Consider the following 7,021-nt stretch of genomic DNA (forward strand, 5'->3'; position numbering starts at 1 on the left):
TTTTGCTTATAGTCTAAGGAAAATAGGTTATTAAATGGCCAAAAGCCAGGTTGATATCGGACTTCTCCACAATGCTGTAAACTGGGAGATACAGACTTTGGAAGGGAAATACACATAAGACAGTAGGCATTCTTGGATACACATAGGCTTAAGAAGCCTACTATATGTAGAGAGCAGGATGGTGGTTACCAGTGGAGGGGGGTGTGGGGTGTGAATGTGGAAAGAGACAATGTTGGTCAAAGGCTACAGTGTTTCAGTTAGGAGGAATAAGTTCTAGGGATCTATTGCACAGCATGGGGACCATAATGTATTGTATATTTCAAAATTGGGAAAAGAGTGGATTTTAAATATTCTCACCTGAAAAAATGATAAGTATGTGAGGTTAGAGATACGTTAATTAACCTGATTTAATTATTCCACAATGTATACAGGTACGTGAATGTTTTGTACTCACATTGTAGCCCATAAATATATATAATTACTATTTTTCAATTAGAGATAAAAATGAAAGAAGTCTATTATATGCATACAATTTCTTTTTTAAACTTAAAAGTTTCCAATTCAACTGAGAAATAATTACAATTAAAATATTCACAATGCGTACTTGGAATAAAGTGACCAGTGACAGAAGAAAAACAAGTCATTTTAGTTATTTTGGGAAACAAAGAAGATTCCTGATCTCACATTTATGTAATTGTTTTGAATAATGATTCTAAATTGTAAATCTGATGTTAAATTTCTGGAGGTAATCAGGAAGCTGAACTCTTGCACTGTAGTGGATCAGGATAGGACCTCATAGTAACCAATAGGTTTTATCCAGAGCAGGTTTCTGAGGATTTACAGGATCCTGGGGACATGTGGTGGCAAGTACATCAATTTCATCATAACATTCCTTGACCTTCTTAGGACAAGAATGACATTTTTTTTGGTGGTGGGGTGGGATTGGTGGTTGAAGACTGGCAGAATCCAGTGCTGCTTTTTTTTTTTTTTTTTTGAGATGAAGTCTTGCTCTTGTCTCCCAGTCTGGAGTGCAATGGCGCGATCTCGGCTCACTGAGCCTCTGCCTCCCAGGTTCAAGCAATTCTCCTACCTCAGCCTTGCAAGTAGCTGGGATTACAGGCACGTACCACCATGCCCAGCTAATTTTTTGTATTTTTAAGTAGAGACGGGGTTTCACCGTGTTGGCCAAGCTGGTCTCGAACTCCTGACCTCAGGTGATCCACCCACCTCGGCCTCTGGAAGTGCTGGGATTACAGGCATGAACCACTGCGCCCGGCCAAATCCAGTGCTTTCTAAAGACACTAAGAATGTGGTTACCCTTGCTGGATATCATAGCCATGACTAGCATCCCAAGGGCGTAGGAAATACTGGGCCCAGTGTGAAGGCTGGCAATCTGGTATGGGTTGGCAGAAGAAATTGACCCCATTGCTGGAACTGAAAGAGAGAGCAGGAACATAATCTACTTGCTGGAATTCAGGTAAGAGAGTAAGTCAGAACAAGCAAAGGTACTAATTAAAAATGTTGAACCAATACAGAATTAATTTTGGGGACTTAGTTAAACCCTTGACTGGGATTCAATTAATACTAGAATCTGGGGTGTAATGAAGGTGCAGGTAGAAATAGGGTAGCTCAGTTGAATCAAGGGAAGATATCTAAGTAGACTGTTAATTTTTAAATGAACTGTTTATTTTTCATTTAAAATGGAAGATTTATGTTTGTATAAGAAAAGCAAATATCATTTCTTAGCCTACTATATACCAGGTACTTGCTAGTATTTAATGTATTTAGATATAATAGCAGAACTTTTCTCTAAGAAATGTAACCAATTTCAAAGTGCTTTTCACCTTATTTCTTTGTTTTGAATTTCAGTCTTTAGGTTAGCATGGTTTCAGAGGTGGTCTCCTATTTCATAATTTACCTATTTCCTGGGTGAACTAGAATAGTGTGTGATATGGTTAGGCTTTGTGCCCCTACCCAAATCTCATCTTGAATTGTAATGTCCAAGTGTTTCGGAAGAGACCTGGTGGGAAGTGATTGGATCATGGGAGCAGTTTCCCCTATGCTCTTCTCATGATAGTGAGTGAATTCTCATGAGATCTGATGGTTTTATAAGGGGCTTTTCCCCCTTCACTATTCACTGTTCTCTCTCTCATCTGCCACCATTTAAGATGTGCCTTTTTCCCTTCTGCCACGATTGTAAGTTTCCTGAGGCCTCCTTAGCCATGTGGAACTGTGAGTCAATTAAACTTCTTTTTTTATAAATTACCCAGTCTTGGGTATGTCTTTATAGCAGTGTAAAAATTGATGAATACAATAAATTGATACCATGGAGAGTGGGGCACTGCTATAAAGATACCTGAAAATGTGGAAGCGACTTTGGAACTAGGTAATGGGCAGAGGTTGGAACAGTTTGGAGGGCTCAGAAGAAGATAGGAAGATGATGGAAAGTTTGGAGCTTCCTGGAGACTTGTTGAATGGTTTTGATCAAAATGCTGATAGTGATGTGAACAAGGAAGTCTAGGCTGAGGTGGTCTTAGATGGAGGTGAGTGACTTATTGGGAACTGAAGCAAAGGTCACTCTTGCTATGCTTTAGCATTTTGCCCCTGCCCTAGAGATCTGTGGAACTTTGAACTTGAGAGAGATGATCTGAAATTGGAACTTATCTTTAAAAGGGAAACAGAGCATAAAATGTTGGAAAATTTGCAGCCTAACAATGTGGTAGAAAAGAAAAACCAATTTTCTGGGGAGAAATTCAAGCCAGCTGCAGAAATTTGCATAAGTAATGAGGAGCCAAATGTTAACCACCAAGACAATGGGGAAAATGTCTCTATGGAATGTCGGAGACCTTCACAGTAGCCTCTCCCATCACAGGTCTGGAGTTCTACAAGGGAAAATTGGTTTAGTGGGTAGGGCCCAGGGCTCTGCTGCTGTGTGCAGCCTCAGGACTTGGTGCCTTGTGTCCCAGCTGCTCCAGCTCCAGCCATGGCATATTAGGGTTCTCTAGAGGGAAATAATAGGAGAGATGTATATATAAAAGGGAGTTTATTAAACAGTATTGACTCACACAATCACAAGGTGAAGTCCCACAATAGGCCGTCTGCAAGCTGAGGAGCCAGGAAGCCAGTTCAAGTCCCAAAACCTAAAAGTAGGGAAGCCAACAGTGCAGTCTTCAGTCTGTGGCCAAAGGCCCCAGAGCCCCTAGCAAATCACTGGTGTAGGTTCAAGAGTCCAAAAGCTTAATAACTTGGAGTTTAATGTTTGAAGGCAGGAAGCATCCATCATGGGAGAAAGATGGAGGCCAGAAGACTTATCCTGTCTAGTCCTTCCACATGCCTCTGCCTGCTTTTATCTTAGCCATACTGGCAGCTTATTAGATGGTGCCCACCAAGATTGAGGGTGGGCCTGTCTCTCCTACTCCACGGATTCAAATATTAATCTCCTTTGGCAGTACCCTCACAGACACCCCCAGGAAGAATATTTTGCATCCTTCAATCCAGTCAAGTTGACACTAAATATTAACCATCACATATTCCTGAAAGGGGCCAACATACAACTCAGGCTGTTTCTTCAGAGGGTGCAAGTCCCAAGCCTTGGCAGTGTACATGTGGTATTGGACCTGTGGGTGGGAAGTCAGTGGGAACCTTGGCCTAGATTTCAGAAGATGTATGGAAATGCCTGGATGTCCAGGCAGAAATTTGCTGCAGGAATGGAGCCCTTGTGGAGAACCTCTGCTAGGACAGTGCAGAAGGAAAATGTGGGCTTGGAGCCCCCACACAGAGTCCCCACTGGGGCACTGCCTAGTGCAGCTGTGAGAAGAGGGCCACAGTCTTGTAGACCCTGGAATGGTAGATCCACTGACAGCTTGCACCATGAGCCTGGAGAAGTCACAGACACTCAATGTCAGCATGTGAAAGCAGCCAGGAGGAGTGCTGCACCCTGCAAAGCCACAGGGGCGGAGCTGCCCAAGACCATGGGATCCCCCCTCTTGCATCAGTGTGACCTTGATGTGAGACATGGAGTCAAATGAGATCATTTTAGAGTTTTTAAGTTTTAATGACTTCCCTGCCTCGTTTCATCCTTGTGTGGGGCCAGTAGCCTCTTTGTTTTGGCTAATTTCTCCCATTTGGAATGAGAACATTTACCCAATGCCTGTACTCCCATTGTGTCTTGGAAGTAACTAACTTGTTTTTGATTTTACAGGCTCATAGATAAAAGGGACTTGCCTTTTCTCAGATGAGACTTGGACTTTTGAGTTAATGCTGAAATGAGTTAAGACTTTGGGGAACTGTTGGGAGGCATGTTTGGTTTTGAAATGTGAGGACATAAGATTTGGGAGGGGCCAGGGGTGGAATTATATGGTTTGGCTGTGTCCCCACCTAAAATTTCATCTTGAATTGATATCCCCAGGTGTTGATGGAGAGACCTGGGGGGAAGTGATTAGGTTATCAGGGCTGTTTCCCCCATGCTGTTCTAGTGATAGTGAGTGAATTCTCACAAGATCTGATGTTTTTTTAAATGGTAGTTTTTCCTGAGCTGACACACAGAGTCTCTCTTGCCTGATGCTATGTAAGATGTGCCTCTTCCCCTTCTGCCATGATTGTAAGTTTCCTGAGGCCTTCCCAGCCATGTGGAAATGTGAGTCAATTAAACCTCTCATCTGTACAAATTACCCAGTCTTGAGTATGTCTTTATAATAGTGTGAAAATGGACTAATACAATGTGTTTATTTGCTATCCTATTGTTGCAGTTTCTTCACTCCCATAGTTCAGTGAGTGTTACAGCTCTTTCACTCCCACAGTTTGGTGAGTTGTGAGTTCTTGTCTCATGACCAAGAGGAATGAGGTATGCAGTCACTAGAGAGTGAGTAAGGCAAAGTAGAATTTTTTTGAGTGACAGAAAGAAAGCCCTCAGCAGCAAGAGGAGACACAAAAGTGAGTTTCTGGCTGCAAGGTTGAATCTGAGGTATTTATGGTCTTAGAATAGGGAAATGCATGCTGATTGGTTTATGGGTAGGCTTGGAAAAAAGCATCATTCAGAATGAGGTATGGTAGTGTAAAGAACTAATCAGGAGCTGAGGCTTTGTCTTGGATGTTGGCCCAGGACCAATCAGGGGCTGAGTGCACCAAATGAAAATGGAAGTTCTCCAGTCTGTGGACTCTATTCCAAACTGGTAGGTTGATGTTCAGGCTTCAGGCTGTCCTTGGCTTGAAGGTTGAGTTTCACTGGGGAACTGTCCCTGTCTACCCAGGAATTTGTCTGCCTCCTATCGCTATCACTATTTAATTATTTGATGAGAAATTCCTGTATTCTTTTTTTAAATCTCGAAATTCAAGAAATTTGAAAGGAATTTTTTTTGTTAACATGAAGTTTTAAGTAATTCTAAGGGAACAAGTGCTTATTTGAACATAAAGCTTTTCTAGGGACATTTTTCATACAGCATACCACTTTCAAGTTTGTTTTAGGAAAAAAATCTTGTTTTACTTATAGTATATTTGAAAATCTATCTAGTTTATGAGCATCTGGGTTTTGTTTTGTTTTCTTTTTGAGAGAGAGTCTCACTCTGTTGCACAGGTTAGAGTGCAGTGGCATGATCTTGGCTCACTGCAACCTCTGCCTCCTGGGTTCAAGCAATTCTCATGCCTCAGCCTCCCAAGTAGCTGGGATTACAGGCATCCACCACTGCACCTGGCTAATTTTTGTATTTTTAGTAGAGATGGGGTTTCACCATGTTGGCCAGCCTGGTCTCAAACTTCTGGCCTCAAGTGATTCAGCTGACTTGGCCTCCCAAAGTACTGGGATTACAGGTGTGAACAACTGTGCCTGGCATGAACATCTGTTTTAATAAAAAAAATTTAGTTACTCTTCAAGGCAACTCATAGACTAATACAGATGACTGGATTTTTTTCATGCTTTTTTTGTTTGTCTTTAACAAACACCAATTAGCTGCTGGATAAAGGAGAAATATTACATGGTCTATGTCCCCAAGAAGGTGACAGTTTAGAGGAGAGAAGGAGATATGAAATAAAATTATAAAAAGTTCTGCAGGATATGATACTGATTGGAAGAGGTTTGAATGGGGATCCAAGTAGAGATTGGTTAATTCTAACATAGGCCCTCAGAAAAGAATGACCTGAATATGGAAAGATGATAGAATGTTTAGTAGAAGGATTGGAAGAAGAGAGATGTCAAGAGTATTCTCACCTGGGGGAGAAATAGTATAAAGTTTTTTTTTTTTTATTTTATTTTATTTTATTATACTTTAGGGTTTTAGGGTACATGTGCACAATGTGCAGGTTTGTTACATATGTATCCATGTGCCATGTTGATTTCCTGCACCCATTAACTCGTCATTTAGCATTAGGTGTATCTCCTAATGCTGTCCCTCCCCCCTCCCCCCACCCCACAACAGTCCCCGGAGTGTGATGTTCCCCTTCCTGTGTCCATGAGTTCTCATTGTTCAATTCCCACCTATGAGTGAGAACATGCGGTGTTTGGTTTTTTGTCCTTGCGATAGTTTACTGAGAATGATGTTTTCCAGTTTCATCCATGTCCCTACAAAGGACACGAACTCATCATTTTTTATGGCTGCATAGTATTCCATGGTGTATATGTGCCACATTTTCTTAATCCAGTCTATCGTTGTTGGACATTTGGGTTGGTTCCAACTCTTTGCTATTGTGAATAGTGCTGCAATAAACATACGTGTGCATGTGTCTTTATAGCAGCATGATTTATAGTCCTTTGGGTATATACCCAGTAATGGGATGGCTGGGTCAAATGGTATTTCTAGTTCGAGATCCCTGAGGAATCGCCACACTGACTTCCACAATGGTTGAACTAGTTTACAGTCCCACCAACAGTGTAAAAGTGTTCCTATTTCTCCACATCCTCTCCAGCACCTATTGTTTCCTGATTTTTTAATGATGGCCATTCTAACTGGTGTGAGATGGTATCTCACTGTGGTTTTGATTTGCATTTCTCTGATGGCCAGTGATGATGAGCATTTCTTCATGTGTTTTT

At 41.5% G+C, this 7,021-nt stretch overlaps 1 protein-coding gene across 1 annotated transcript in view; it reads left to right on the plus strand.

Annotated features, from left to right (window-relative positions):
* GPC5 (glypican 5) overlaps positions 1-7,021 on the plus strand; it is a 746,563-nt gene that overhangs the window by 24,601 nt on the left and 714,941 nt on the right. The gene's annotated exons all lie outside the window — the stretch shown is intronic.

Source organism: Hylobates moloch, unplaced genomic scaffold (assembly GCF_009828535.3).
Source record: "Hylobates moloch isolate HMO894 unplaced genomic scaffold, HMol_V3 SCAFFOLD_4, whole genome shotgun sequence".
Lineage (NCBI taxonomy): Eukaryota > Metazoa > Chordata > Mammalia > Primates > Hylobatidae > Hylobates > Hylobates moloch.